The following is a 16,115-nucleotide window of genomic DNA, read 5'->3' on the forward strand; positions in this document are numbered from 1 at the left end:
TGGTTGTCCGACTTCCATACAGTTCGATTTTCTGTCAGTTCTGGTTATTTTTTGTTTTTATATTGTTGTTGTCCTTCCTTTGGTTGTGCGAGGAGGTACAATGTGTTTACCTACGCCTCCATCTTGGCCGGAAGCTCCAGTATATTTATTCTTAAGATACATTATGTTTAACTTCATAGTCAGTGGCCTATAAAATAACATTTGTTTTTGTCCAGATTTCAGTTTTTCAAGGAAAGTATGCCTCTATTCTTACTCAAATTAAACATTATAAAGTGAAGTCACTATATTGCTTAGACAGAGGAGACACACTGTTGGGGGGGATGTATGGGGAATGCAGTTTTAAGCAGGGCATTTAGGGACTGCTTCTCTGAAGACGTGACATTTGAGTAAGGCCTTGGTAGGGAACCATGCAGTGATATGGGGATAGAGCATTCCAGACAGACGGAACAAAAAGTACAAGAATCTCGAGGTGGGAGCCTGTTGGAATGGTCAAGGAACAGTGAACAGCCCTGGAGAAGGGTGGGAAGTGAGGTCAGAGGAGAGTCAGGGGCCAGGTTTTACAGGTCCTGGTAGAGCACAGTAAGGTCTCTGGCTATTATTCTAAGTATAATGGGAAGGTTTTGATCAGGGGTATGACAAGGTCTAATTTTCTTTTTCCTTCTGGCTGCTGTGTAAAAGTTAGGCTCCTACCATTCAGAGTGAAAGCAGGGAGACTGGTGAGGAGTCTATTTATTTGTAGGGATCCAGGCGAGACAAGATGGGGGTTTGGACAGGGTGGGGGTGGTGGAGGTGATAAGAGTGGTCAGGTTTGGGATTGGGTGAAATGCTATGTCCTGAGAAGAAAATTTTACCACTAGTTAAAAAACAGTGTAAGGCAAAACCTCTTGCTGAGAATGTGAGTTAGTAGTGTTCAAAATGCCTTTCTCTTCAGAGTATTTGGTATATTTTATTTCCTTGAAATTACTGAATTGGTGAAATGGGGAAAGGAACCAGGCAAAGTAAGGGCTGGGACTTGATTGTGTTGATAATTGATTTGCTGATGGAACAAGAAAGATTCCATAGTGGCAGATGTGCAAATTTTCATCTGTAATGGTTTTTTATTTGATACAAAAGGGATGTCTGAAGAATGTATGCTTGGATAAATTATATACTGAATTCTGGTGCTTCATGTGATTGTGTTCAACTAGACCTGTTTAGTATTAACTGTGAAATATGTTGCAGCAATAATAAGGAATGCAGCAGGTGCTTCTCTGCTGTTATCAAAATCCACTAACAAGTTTTGCTGTGCTTGACTGCTTTCCATTGTTACGCTTTCTAGTTCATACTAAAGCTATAGATGTAGATGACATTCATTCTACAGTGGTTTCACCACACTTTATACACAGTGAGGTTGTATTTTGGGTAAACATCTGTTTACTCCATATTAATGATAGACACTAGACAGCTTATGGTTTGCTTTGGTTCTACTTTGCATAGTATTTTAGCCAGGTAGAGAAAAGTACTTGACAATGTCTTGAGGTTTGTGAAACTCCATTGGCTTATGTGAATGCTTCATACAGATGCCTACTTTTCTTTATTGCTTTAGCTGTAGAAAGACATTAGCTTAGGCCAGGGATACCCTTTAGTGCAGGAGCTCCTGTGAGAAGTGGGTGAAGGTGCTTCTCAAGCCACTAAATTGAAATGGAGTGTCATTTTTTGCACAATTTGGTTTTGGTAGTACAGAATTTAAACTTAAGATATATGCTCTTTACAAGATGAAAGATATTAAGTCATGGTGTTGAGTGTTTATTGTTTTTTGTTAGCTTTTTTTTTTTTAGGGCTGGGTCTTTTAAAATAGAATTTTAGAATCCATTTTTCTTAGCTACTTAAAGATTTAGACCAAAGGTTTAGAAACTTTTGGGTAGAACTGTGGACTCTTTCCAGAAAAAGACATGCACATATTCATTCGACAAATTTATTCAGCATATGTTTGTTGAATGGCTAATTTTTGACAGGCAGAGTTATAGATGTTTCAGATATATCAGTGAAAAAAATTGAAAGGAAGGAAGGAAAGAAGGAAAGATGGAAGGAAAGAAGGTTGGGCCTAAACACCCTGCACCCATGAAGCTTATATTCTAGTGGAGTCAGCAAGCAATAAACATAATAAATAAGAACATTATGCAGTGTATTAGAAAGTGATAAGTTCTATGGAAAAAAGAATATGGAAGGAAAGGATGGTGGTGGTTGCGATTTAAATAGGGGAGTCAGGATAGGTTTCTTAGAGAGGGTGATACAATTAGCCACATAGAGTTTTGGGATTTGAGCATTCCAGGCAGGGAGGACTAGCCAGCCCAAAGGTGGGAGCAAGGAATACATGGTCAGAGCAGGATGTGCAAGGGGAAGAGTGGTGTGTTAGTTTCTTGGGCCTGCCTTAACACAGTACCACAGCCTGTGTGACTTAAAACAGCAGACAAGTATTCCTTCCCAGTCTGGAGGGCCAGAAGGTGAAGGTGTTGGCTGGGTTGTCTTCTTCTGGAGGCTCTAGGGGGGAATCCATTCCATGCTTCTCTCCTGGCTTCTGGTGGCTGCCAGCAGTCCTTGGTATACCTTGGCTTGTAGACACATCACTCCAATCTCTGCTTCTGTCTTCACATATCCTCCTTTGACTCATCTCTGTCTGTCTGTCAGTCATTGGATTTAGGGTCCACCCTGGGGTATTAAAAATTCTGAGAGAAGAACAATCAGCAACAAAACCCGCTGAGAAGAGATCAGCAAAAGAAGAAAACCAAGACACTGTAGGTGTTTGTAGATGGAAACTGGAAACCAAGTGGGAAAAATGTGTCAAGCAAGATGGGGGAGATGAATGTGTCAAAAATCACCTGAATCAAGTCACAATAGGACTGATAATTGATTATTGGATTTAGCATTGTGGAGGTCAGAGGCAACCTTGACAAGATTAGTTTCAGTTGAGTGTTCAGTGGGTTTAAGAGAATGAAAAGATAATTTGAGAAACTGAATATAGCACCTTTTGGGAGGATATTTGTTATAAAGGAGAATGGAGAAGTAGGGCTGCAGTAGTGGAAATTTAGGGACGACTTTTTTTTTTTAAAGACAGGAGAAATAACAGTATATAAGTATCTTACTGCTTAAAAATTTTGTATAATTTCAGAGGATTAATAGGTTTCTTCTACTCCTCTGTCAACCTGCAATTTAGAAAATCTTGGCCTATAACTTGTCAGTAAAATCAAGGGGCAGAAACCTCACTGCCTCCCTTGAGATTTCTTTCATATTAAGAGTTTGCATGGTCTGGTAATTAGACCATAAAGAATGAGAATTTCTAAATGTCTTCAATTTTTCTAATAAGGAGTAGGCCTTGGAACAAATCACTTACCTTACATTTACAAAATTTATTTTACACTTATACTTACCCAAGCACTAATTCTACATGAATTTAATCTTCATAATAATCCTATGAAATAGAGTTATTATCCCCATTTTACAATGGTGGGGAAATGGAGGCACAGAAAGGTTCAGTAACTTGCCACAAATCACTTAGCTAGGGAATGGCAGAGCCAGATTTTGAACTTAGCTCACTCCAGAGTGTGTTCTCCTAACCACTTCAATATGCTTCCTTTTACTGATAGGGAGAGATCTGATCAGATCACTGAGGATAAGTAGGGAGGGGCCATAGGAGGAGTTTGCCTAGGCAGTGGTAAAAGCCTAGGATGGGATTGGCTGAGAAGCCGAATGCCTCCAGAGTACATGGAATTATGGCTGAGAAGATGTGTTATAAAAGAAGGGCTCTGGCGGTTTCTCTGACTTGTGGGTTCTGGCTCTCTGTCTCTCTCTTCTTCCTTGAGAAGCCTGCCATTCTTCCAAAACTGTGTAGCTTTTGTATCTGATGTTGTTTTAGTTTGTAAACTAACCCTATAGAAATAAGGTAACTTAAAACTAATAGGGGGAAATGATAGGAGAACTCAGGTGTTAAAGACTTGAGCCTTAATCTATAGGTTTAAGTGACTAATACGTTTGGAAAGCTGTTATTCCAAAATTGTGAAACTTTTGAATAAAAATTCCTTTCCTTTATCACCAAAACCTTGCCTTTAGAATTTTGCCCAGAGGGTGGTGGCAGGCAGCAGGACCCCAATTGCTGTTCGATAACATTATGGTTCCTTACTTGTATGTGCTAATAAAGTGTGTGAGTGTGGGGTGAGGAAAGTGGAATGGAAATAGGAGTTGAAGGGCAAATGATGCTATTGGGAAGTCTTTGAGATTTTTATCTGAAAGATTCTGTAAAAGAGAAAATGTCTTCATGGGCTTGTCCCAGGGTGATATATAATGAGTATAGTAAGATTATAATAATTTTTATTCTAGGTACTTGAGAATAGCTGCTTTTTTCTAGCACATTGGTGAGCATCCTTTTCCATTGTATAAGAGCATCTTTTCCATTGTATAAGAGTTGTTGGCTGGCACAGAGATCTGTATTTTCTATATTCAGCAGGTGAAATTGTTCCCTCTCCACCTCTACTTTATTTTCTGGTTCCTTTGACAATGGGGCTTGATATTTTGGTGTACCTGGATGGCATTGTTTTCTTGGTCAGATGACCTAAGTTACTGACTCTGTTTATTATAGAGTGGTACAAGTATGCCTTTGGGGCCCTAGAGTTAAAATGGATGATTCCGAGTCAGTGTGGCTTGAAGAGCATGTTAATTACTAAGGGTCTCCTAGTCCAGGTGCATAGTGCAGACTCCACTTGCTTTGGTATAGGTTATGTTCCCCTTTTTTCTATCATGCGGTCAGTCTTTGCTTCCGTAGGTAACTCAGGCATGTTCTTCTCTGTGTAATCTCTACCCCAAAATAGACCACCCAGAGCCAAGAAGAAGGGGGGATAGTACACATGAGAGTAGAGGACTCCAGGACACAAATGAACTGGCATTGGAACCCAGTTTCCTTAGTGCCTAGGTTAATGCTTTTTAAAAAAATGAATGAGTTATTTTAAACTTCTGTGGAATTTATACTTTTCAACATTATAACAAATGCATTTTGTATTGTAAGTGTTTTCTATTTTTTACTATCGTAGGCAACACTATGGATTTTTTTTCTTCAATAAATATTAAGTGTCTGTTCTAGGCACTGAAGGTATGGTAATGAATAAATAGAAAAAAAATCTGCTCTAAATGAGCTTATGCCAGATAAGTGTCTTCTCATAGTTATAGTTATTTCCTTAGGATAAAGTATGAGAGAGTTCCGATATTAGAAATAAAATTGTACAGTGACTGCATTTCTGAATATTAGAACAAACTTTCTTTTAAACTGTAAAAAAATGAAGTCTTCTACAGTATTCATTTTTTTAAATTGTATGGTGTTTGCCCCTTTACACCCAAGTGCTATCAAAATTAAAATAGGGATCTCTAAAAGAAAGTGTCTTAACTATCATCAATTCTTGATAATTAGAGAATTTGGTTAATTGCTTCTCCCCCCACTAATCAGCTAAAAAGTATAAATAGGTCTTATAATTTTTGGCATGGCTGAGAAAATTTTCAGTCAATTTATTGTAAACTTCATTCATAGAATCTATATTGAAGTCAAATTTCAGATTGTAAAGTTGACTAGTAATTTTTCATGACTTACTTGTGTAATTCTGTCCCTACCCTGCTTTCATTTCTAGAAATTCCCTAGGGACTTGACAAAATCTTTAATAAAACTGGACCGCATTTGATGTGATCCATTCTGCTCTGACATGCCTAGTTTGAACTTCCACTCAAAGTGACATGTGCCTATGTGTAGTACCAAAGAAAAAGTCCTTTAAAAAAGTTATAACAAAATCTCAGCTTGAAAACAAACATGGCCTGTTCAAACCACACATCCAAGAAACAGCTTTCTATATAGCTGAATACAGCAGAGAGACTTAAAGACAATAGTTTGTGCAGGGTGATCACAGTGAGAATTTTTATACTTTGACTGTCTAATGGGATAGGCATACCTCTTTTTATTGTGCTTCACTTTATTATGCTTTGTAGATAACTGTGGTGTTCCCCTCAAATTGTGACAGCCCTGCATTAAGCAAGTCTATGGGTACTATTTTTCCAATAGCATTTGCTCACTTTATGTCTCTCACATTGTGGTAATCCTCCCAATATTTCACTTTTTCATTATTATTATATTTGTTATGGTGATCTATAATCTTTGATATTACTGTTAGTTATTTTGGGGTGCCAGGAACCACACCCATATAAGATGGCAAACTTAATTGATAAATATTGTATGTGTTATGACGGCTCCACCAACAGCCGATTCCTTGCTTTTTTCCCTCTTCTCGGACATCCTTATTCCCTGAGTCACAACAGTATTAAATTAGGCCGACTAGCCCTGGTTGGTGTGGCTTAGTGGATTGAGCGCTGGCCTGGGAACCAAAGGGCCGCTGGTTCGATTCCCAGTTAGGGCACATTCCTGGGTTGTAGGCCAGGTCCCGTTTGTGACGTGCGAGAGGCAACCACATTGATGTTTTTCTCCCTCTCTTCCTCCCTCCCCTTCCCCTCTCTCTAAAAGTAAATTCTTTAAAAAAATAAATTAGGCCAATTAATAACTCTATAGTGGCCTCTAAGTATTCAGCTGAAAGGAAGTCATAAGTCTCCTACTTTAAACTAAAAACTAGAAATGATGAAGTTTAGTGAAGCAGGCATGTTGAAAGCTGAGACAGGCCAAAACATAGGCCTCTTGCACCAAAGTTAGCCAAGTTGTGAATGCAAAGGGAAGGTTCTTGAGGGAACTTAAACGTGATACTCCAGTAAACACATGAATGATAAGAAAGCAAAACAGCTTCATTGCTGATTTGGAGAGTTTTAGTAGTCTGGATAGAAGATCACACCAGCCACATCATTCCCTTAAGCCATCGCCTAATCCAGAACAAGCTCCTAACTCTCTTCAATTCTGTGATGGCTGTCAGAGGTGAGGAAGCTGGTGACGAAAAGTCTGAAGATGGCTGAGGTTGGTTCATGACGTTTAAGGAGGGAAGCCTTCTCCATAACATCCAAGTGCAAGATGAAGCAGCAACAAGTCATCCAGAATTCTGGCTACGATGATTCATGAAGGTGGCTACACTAAACAACAGGTGTTCGAAGGCTGGAACCAAGATGGCGGCGTAGGTAGACACACTGTGCCTCCTCGCACAACCAGAACTGACAGAGAATCAAACAGCAAGGGGGACCAACACCAAGGAAATAGAAAATAAACATTCATCCAGACTGGTAGGAGGGGCGGAGACGGGCACCGGGGTGGAGAGGACTCGAGTGGCTGTGGTGGGACCGAGACTGGCGGAGTGTGGGACAAATGGCGCAGGCAGTCCGATCACTAGCAGACCCTGCAGCCCCACATTTGCACAGATAAACCCAGAGGGCCCGTCTCAGAGTGGCGGAGAACGGGGCAGGCAAGCAGTGGGTAGCACCCCGCGGCACCACGTTCGCCCACAGATAAACCAGACGAACCGTGGGGAGCGAAGCAGACTGCGTAACCCAGGGTTCCAGCACGGGGGAAATAAAGCCTCAAACCTTTGATTGAAAACGCCCGTGGGAGTTGGGGCAGCAGCAGGAGAGACTCCCAGCCTCACAGGAGAGGTCGTTGGAGAGACCCACAGGGGCCTAGAGTGTGCACAAGCCCACCCACTCAGGAACCAGCACCAGAGTGGCCCAGTTTGATTGTGGGTATCAGAGTGAAAGATTGAAAGCCGGAGGAGAGTGAGGCGGGCGCCATTGCTCCCACTCGGCCCCTCCCCCACGTACAGCGTCACAGCATAGCGACCAGAGCAACCCCTCCCCGGTGAACACCTAAGGCTCCGCCCCTTAAAGTAACAGATGCACCAAGACAAAAAAAAAAAAAAAAAGGCCCAAATGACAGAACACTTCAAAGCTCCAGAAAAAATACAACTAAGCGACGAAGAGATAGCTAACCTATTGGATGCACAGTTCAAAGCACTGGTTATCAATATGCTCACAGACTTGGTTGAATCTGTTCGAAAAGTAGATGAAAAAATGAAGCCTATGCTAAGAGAAACAAAGGAAAATGTACAGGGAACCAATAGTGATGCGAAGGAAACTGGGACTCAAATCAATGGTGTGGACCAGAAGGAAGAAACAAACATCCAACCAGAAAGGAATGAAGAAACAAGAACTTGGAAAAATGAGGAGAGGCTTAGGAACCTCCAGGACACCTTGAAACGTTCCAACATCCAAATTATAGGGGTGCCAGAAGGAGAAGATGAAGAACAAAAAATTGAAAACTTATTTGAACAAATAATGAAGGAGAACTTCCCTAATCTGGCAAAGGAAATAGACTTCCGGGAAGTCCAGGAAGCTCAGAGAGTCTCAAAGAAGCTGAACCCAAGGAGGAACACACCAAGGCACATCATAATTACATTACCCAAGATTAAATGCAAGGACCTACATCCAAGATTACAGTATCCAGCAAAGCTATCGTTTAGAATGGAAGGGAAGATAAAGTGCTTCTCAGATAAGGTCAAGTTAAAGAAGCTCCTCATCACCAAGCCCTTATTATATGAAATGTTAGAGGGAGTTACCTAAGAAAAAGAAGATCAAAAATATGAACAGTAAAAATGACAGCAAACTCACAGTTATTAACGGCCACACGTAAAACAAAAATGAGAGCAAACTAGGCAAACAACTAGAACATGAGGGTTGTCAATAAGGGAGTGGGAGGGGGAGGGGGGGGAAGGTACAGAGAATAAGTAGCATAGATGATAGGTGGAAAATAGACAGGGGGAGGGTAAAAATAGTGTAGGAAATGTAGAAGCCAAAGAACTTATAAGTGTGACCCATGGACATGAACTATAGGGGGGGAATGTGGGAGGGAGGGGGAATGGGACAACTGTAATAGCATAATCAATAAATATATTTAAAAAAAAAAAACAAAAAAAGCAACAGGTGTTTGATGCAGAAGAAACAGCCTTGGATCGGAAGAAGACGCCATCTAAGACCTTCATAGCCAGAGAGGAAAAGGCAATGCCTGACTTCAGAGGACGGGCTGACTCACTTGTTAGGGGCTAATTAACTGGTGACTTGAAGCTAATGCCAGTGCTCATTTACCGTCGGAAAATCCTAGGGCCCTTAAGAATTATGCCCAGTCTCCTCTGCCTGTGCTCTGTAAATGGAAAACAAAGCCTGGATGACTGTACATCTGTTCACTACATGGTTTGCGGACTAGTTGAAGCCCACTTTTTCTGCTCAGGAAAAGATTCCTTTCAGAATATGACTGCTCACTGACAGTGCACCTGCTCACCCAAGAGCTCTGATGGAGACAGACAGAGAGACTTAGGTCTTTTTCATGACTGCTGACCCAACACCCACTCTGCAGCCCGTGGATCAATGAGTCATTTCGACTCTCAGGTCTCGTTATTTGAGAAATACATTTTGTAAGACTCTAGCTGCTGTAGATAGTGATTGCTCCGATGGATCAGGGCAGTCATTTGAAAACTGTCTGGAAAGGATTCCTCATTCTAGATGCCATTAAGAACATTTGCGCTTCATGGAAAGAGGTCAGAAGAATATCAACGTGAACAGGAGTTTGAAAGAAGTTGGTTCCAACCCTCATGGGTGACTTTGAGGGGTTCAAGACTTCTGTGGAGGAAGTAACTGCAAATATGGTGGGAATAGCCAGAGAACCAGAATTAGAACAGGAGTTGGAAAATGTGACTGGATTGCTGTAATCTTATGTAAAACTTTAATGAATGAAAAGTTGCTTCTTGTGGATGAGCAAAGAAAGTGGTTTCTTGAGATGGACTTGATTCTTGGTGAGGATGCTGTGAAGATGGTTGAGATGACAACAAAGGATTTAGAATATGACATAAACTTAGTTGATAAAGCAGCGGTAGGTTTTGAGTGGACTGACCCCAATTTTCAGAGACATTCTGCTGTGGATAAAATGTTATCAAACAGCATCACGTGCTACAGAGAAATTGTTCGTGAAAGGGGGAGTCACCCGATGCATCAAATTTCATCGTCTTTTTTAAAGGAAATTGCCACAGCCACGTCAGCCTCCAACAGCCACCACCCTGATCAGTCAGCAGCCATCAATATCAACTCTCCACCAGCAAAGATGTTTGACTTGCTGAAGGTCAGATGGTGGTTGGCAGTTTTTAGTAATGAAATACCTTCTTTTTTAAAAATTTGCTTACTTATTTATTTATTGAGAGAGGAAGAGAGGGAGAGAAACATCAATGAATGGTTGCCTCACATGCCCCCTACTGGGAATCTGGGCCACAACCCAGGCATGTGCCCTAGACTGAGAATTGAACCGGTAACCCTTTGGTTCACAGGCCAGCACTCAATCCACTGAGCCACACCAGCCAGGGCTGAAATGCTTTTTTAAGCTATGTACATTGTTTCCACACTGAATAGAATATAGCATTTCATAAACATAACTTTTATATGCACTAGGAAACCAAAAAATTGGTGCGACTCTATTGTGATATTTATTGCAGTGTTGTGAACCTGAACTTGCAGTATTTTCAAGGCATGTTGACTTAATGCATGTAGATAAAGTTTATATAATGGCTTATACTTGAGGTGAATTAGTTCTTTGCTGCTTGTTAGTATGTTGAATATTAGAAAGGGTTGGAGAAAGAGGAATGATCTAGCTTCTGTATTCTCTCATTACTTCTAATAACCCATTCTTCAGGAGAGGTGGTATTTCTTTTTTAATAAATTAATTTCAGAACATTTAAAGTTTATGAAGGAAATGCAAATTAACATACAGTTTATGCAACATTGACATAACCTGGCAGCCAAGGAGAGTGGACTGGACTGTGCATGCATGAACAATGACGACCTCACTGTACTAGTCAGTGGGGGCAGTAGATGCTGTTGAGTGACCATGTGTATTGTGTGGCCATGGCACTCAAAATGACTGAATGAGTAGAGCAACGAATTTGCATCATATTTTGTGTTAAGCTTGAACATTTCTCTGGGGAAACTATTCAGATGATTCAGAAGGCTGCAGCTATGGGCAACTGGTGATTGGCATCTTCATCACGGCAATGCACCCACTCATGTATCATGTTTTGTGCACTTTTTCGGTGAAACATCAGGTCACCCAGGTGACTCAGTCCCGTACAGCCCAGATTTAGCACCCGGTGACTTTAGGCTTTCCCAGAACTAAATTCACCTTTGAAAGGGAAAAGTTTCAGACCATCCATGAGATTCAGGAAAATAGGACGGGACAGCTGACAGTTCCAAGGGGCCTACTTTGAAGGAGATTGGGGCGTTATTGTCCTGTGTCCAGTGTTTCTTGTATCTTATATCTTCTTCAATAAATGTGTCTCTTTTTCATAGCACATGGCTGGATACTTTCTGGACAGACCTCGTTGTATTAGCACAAATATCTCAGCTATAAAATCAGCTGTGATTTCATTTCACACATTGCCTTATGTGAGTAGTTTCATAGTTAAAAGTCATGTTTTTGCTATTGAGTACCACATATTGTGCTTTGATGCATTTCTTCTGAGCTAATAAAATAGTGTGAGGATGAATGCTTTATGAGTTTACAAGTCATCCTTGTGCAGGGGCCACACTGATATTCAAGTTTACTTTATGTGCTGCTGAAGCCAGCCCAAGAGAGGTGGTATTATTACTGATTTCCATGTGAGGAAATGGAGATTCAAGTAGGTGTCGCCACTAGTAATATCAGATTACGGTTCATACTGAGGTCTGGGTAGTTGAAGCTTTTTCTATCATGCCATACATTTTCCCTTAAACTCATGATGTATTTTGTTTTAGAGTGATCTGTTTGAAACTACATTAAAATTTTCATGTAGAAAATAAAATATTCTCTTGTTTTATTTTCCCATTTTATTGATACCTTCCTTAAAGAAGTTTAAAAATTGAACCTATGATAAATCCTCTATCTTTCTCTCCTCTCCTCCCTGTTTCCTTCTTCTCCTTTCTTTTTCCCTTCCTTTCACAGCTCTATTACTAAATTTCAGTGGCATAAAACATAAAATATCCAGTGACACTTAAGTGTATTTTTTCTTAGCAGGGCAAAGAGAAAACCTTGGATAAAACAATACCTTCCAGAAATTGAAACAGCCATATAACTAACTTACTGTTTTAAGTAGGTTTCAGTATAAATGTTAATAGATGAAACATTGATAAATTTCTTTATTGCTTCACTTAGAATTCCTTCAAAGGTTGAAGTACTTACTGGCTTCACTCAGAATAAGTATTTCTCATTTTTGACTTTGATGTTATTTTAATATTCAGCAAAAGAGAACATATTTAAGGGAAAGGTCAAATATTGATGTTGTTTGGAGGGAAGAAAGAGGAAAACTGATCTTTAAAAATTTTATAAATTATGCATTATATTCCTATATTTTAAATAGAATGAGACACTCTTTGGGGGGCAAAAGTACCTGATAACTACAGGTAAATGAAAAAATTTAGAAATTCACTAGACATTTAAAGTGAAAGCAGTTTAGGAAGTTTATATAAGAAATGGTTTGTGAAAATAAAAAGAATGTGTTACTGTATTTTGAATGCGAAGCAGATATTAAGAATTTTGGGATTGTTACAGTTGGTATGAAAATTATATACCAATTAGATATTAACTTAATGAAAAGATTTTTCTTTTTCTTTTTTAAAAGATTTTATTTATTCCTAGAAAAAAGGGAAGGGAGGGAGAAAGAGAGGGAGAGAAACATTAATGTGTGGTTGCCTCTCACGTGCCCCCTACTGGGGACCTGGCCTGCAACCTAGGATGTACCCTGACTGGGAATTGTACTGGTGAACTTTGGTTAGCAGGCCAGCGCTCAATCCACTGAGCTACACTACCCAGGGCTGAAAAGATTTTTCTGTTAAGCAAAAGTTCGGCTTTGGTTTGAGAGGCATTGTGACTTAATGGTTAAGAGCACAGACTCTGAAGCCAGATGCCTGTATTAAATCCAGCTCTGGTGCCCTGGCCGGGTAGCTCAGCTGGTTAGGGTATCTTCCCCATACACCAGGGTTGTGAGTTCGATCTTTAGTCAGTGCATATACAAGAATCAACCAATACATGCATAAATAAGTGGAACAACAAATTGATGTTTCTCTCTCTCTCTCTCTCTCCCCCTCCCTCTCTCCCTCCCTCCCCTCCTTTTCTTCTTCTCTCTCTCTCAAATCTATAAATGAAAAAAAAAATCTCAGCTCTGGCAATAGTAGCTTTATCTTAATGAGGATATTACCTAACTTTTCTGGGCCTTAGTTTCCTCATCTATAAAGTAGGGATAATGATAGTACCTATTTGGTAGGATTTCTGTGTGAATTAGATGAGTTAATATATACAAAGCACAAATGATGAGAAAGGTCAAGCATTTCAATGTTTATTGAATACCTACCATGTATATTTCATGTTAGGTGCTGGAAAATACAGATGTGGGGAAGATTTAAAAAGAATTAGAGTGAATATTGTGAGAAGAGGTATGAGGATTAGATGGTAGGTTCACATGATTAACGTCTGCTCTGCCATAATAATGAATTATTTTGAGGAAAAGCAGGAGATGAGGGCTGGGCCATTCAAAAGTTAAAATACTCGAACAATTCTGTGATTATCTCCTTGAGTGGATGAGGTAAAGCACGATTTACCTCCATTTAATAGAATAATTCTTATTTGATTCTTTAAGTCATTGAAGTCAGGTAGGTTGAGTGTGATTTTTAAATAGTTTACTAGAAAGAAGAGGGAAGCATGAAATTCCTAGAGTCAGTGAGTGTTAAGAGTAAGTAGAACTGAAGTCTGGAAGATGCAGACAGGAAGAAAACAGGATCAAAGGACAAAAGGTTCTGTTGAGGCTGAAGGACACATGTATCTGAGTATTGAGTATTCGGGATTGCTGGGGCCATGGTGAGAGAATGGAATGCCCTGAATTGGTTTCAGATATGGAGCATGTTGTGGCTGTGTAACTGGATGGCTTCATAGAGTGAAGGAAGAGGTCACTGGTGATGAGGGGACCTAGGAACCAGATAGTTGGTTCTTAGAGGGGTGTGTCCTCTTGTTGTCCTCATCTTGATTATGGTAGGGCCCAGGTGAGAAGGAACATGATGAGCAGATGTTAAAGACTTCCAGAAATGGGGGTAAAGGATCACCCAGAGATTGTTCTCTTAATACTCTGGTATTTCTTTTGTGTAATGTCCCTTTCTGTTTATTTCATTGTCTTTGAATATCATTGATGTCATGTATATACATGTTTTGTAAATGGCTTTAAACAATTTTTATGGTTTTATTACTATATAAAGTGATAATAGATGTTCACTGTACAAAAGTCAGAAAATAGGGTTAAAAAAAGAAACTAAAAAGCACTCATAGATAGTTAATGTTAGCTATTTGTGATATACTCTTCTAGACTTGTTTCCTACAGAGGCCGTATAAATACATTTAAAAATGGTATCACATTATAGTTTTATAATTACTGTATATTCAGTAAAATATGAGTTTTCATGTAATAAGTGTCAATAAATAGACTTTAAGGATTATTTATTTTTTTAAAATATATTTATTGATTATGCTATTACAGTTGTCCCATTCCCCCCCCAACTCCATTCCATCCTGCCCACCCCCACCCTCCCACATTCTCCCCCTATAGTTCATGTCCATGGGTCATGTATATAAGTTCTTTGGCTTCTACATTTTCTACACTATTCTTACCCTCCCCCTGTCTATTTTCTACCTACCATTTATGCTACTTATTCTCTGTACCTTTCCCCCCTCTCCCCCTCCCACTCCCCTATTGACAACCCTCCATGTGATCTCCATTTCTGTGGTTCTGTTCCTGTTCTAGTTGTTTGCTTAGTTTTCTTTTGTTTTGGTTTTAGCTGTGGTCGTTAATAACTGTGAGTTTGCTGTCATTCCCACTGTTCCTATTTTTGATCTTCTTTTTCTTAGGTAACTCCCTTTAACATTTCATATAATAAGGGCTTGGTGATGAGGAGCTTCTTTAACTTGACCTTATCTGAGAAGCACTTTATCTTCCCTTCCATTCTAAATGATAGCTTTGCTGGATGCAGTAATCTTGGATGTAGGTCCTTGCGTTTAATCTTGGGTAATGTAATTATGATGTGCCTTGGTGTGTTCCTCCTTGGGTCCAGCTTCTTTGGGACTCTCTGAGCTTCCTGGACTTCCTGGAAGTCTGTTTCCTTTGCCAGAGTAGGGAAGTTCTCCTTTATTATTTGTTCAAATAAGTTTTCAATTTTTTGTTCTTCATCTTCTCCTGGCACCCCTATAATTCGAATGTTGGAACGTTTCAAGATGTCCTGGAGGTTCCTAGGCCTCTCCTCATTTTTCCAAGTTCTTGTTTCTTCATTCCTTTCTGGTTGGATGTTTGTTTCTTCCTTCTGGTCCACACCGTTGATTTGAGTCCCAGTTTCCTTCGCATCACTATTGGTTCCCTGTACATTTTCCTTTGTTTCTCTTAGCATAGGCTTCATTTTTTCATCTACTTTTCGAACAGATTCAACCAATTCTGTGAGCATATTGATAACCAGTGCTTTGAACTGTGCATCCGATAGGTTGGCTATCTCTTCGTCGCTTAGTTGTATTTTTTCTGGAGTTTTGAAGTGTTCTGTCATTTGGGCCTTTTTTTTTTTTTTTTTTTTGTCTTGGTGCATCTGTTACTTTAAGGGGCGGAGCCTTAGGTGTTCACCGGGGTTGGGTAACACTAGTTGCTGTGCTGTGACGCTGTGTGTGGGGGAGGGGCCGAGAGGGAGCAATGGTGCCCGCTTCACTCTCCTCCGGATTTCAGTCTTTCACTCCGATACCCACAATCAAACTGGGCCCCTCTGGTGCTGGTTCCCGAGTGGGTGGGCTTGTGCACACACTAGGCCCCTGTGGGTCTCTCCAACCACCTCTCCCTCGAGGCTGGGAGTCTCTCCTGCTGCTGCCCCAACTCCCACGGGCGTTTTCAATCAAAGGTTTGAGGCTTTATTTCCCCAAGCTGGAGCCCTGGGTTGCGCAGTCTGCTTCGATCCCCGCCGTTCATCCGGTTTATCTATGTTGGAATGTGGGGCTGCGGTGTGCTACCCGCACTCTGCCTGCCCCGCTCTCCGCCACTCCGAGTCAGGCCCTCTCGGTTTATCTGCGCGAATGTGGGGCTGCAGGGTCT

General features: G+C 40.4%; 1 protein-coding gene across 5 annotated transcripts in view; it reads left to right on the top strand.

The window, feature by feature from the left end:
• RERE (arginine-glutamic acid dipeptide repeats) overlaps positions 1-16,115 on the top strand; it is a 392,196-nt gene that overhangs the window by 26,441 nt on the left and 349,640 nt on the right. The gene's annotated exons all lie outside the window — the stretch shown is intronic.

This window comes from Desmodus rotundus, chromosome 3 (assembly GCF_022682495.2).
Source record: "Desmodus rotundus isolate HL8 chromosome 3, HLdesRot8A.1, whole genome shotgun sequence".
NCBI lineage: Eukaryota > Metazoa > Chordata > Mammalia > Chiroptera > Phyllostomidae > Desmodus > Desmodus rotundus.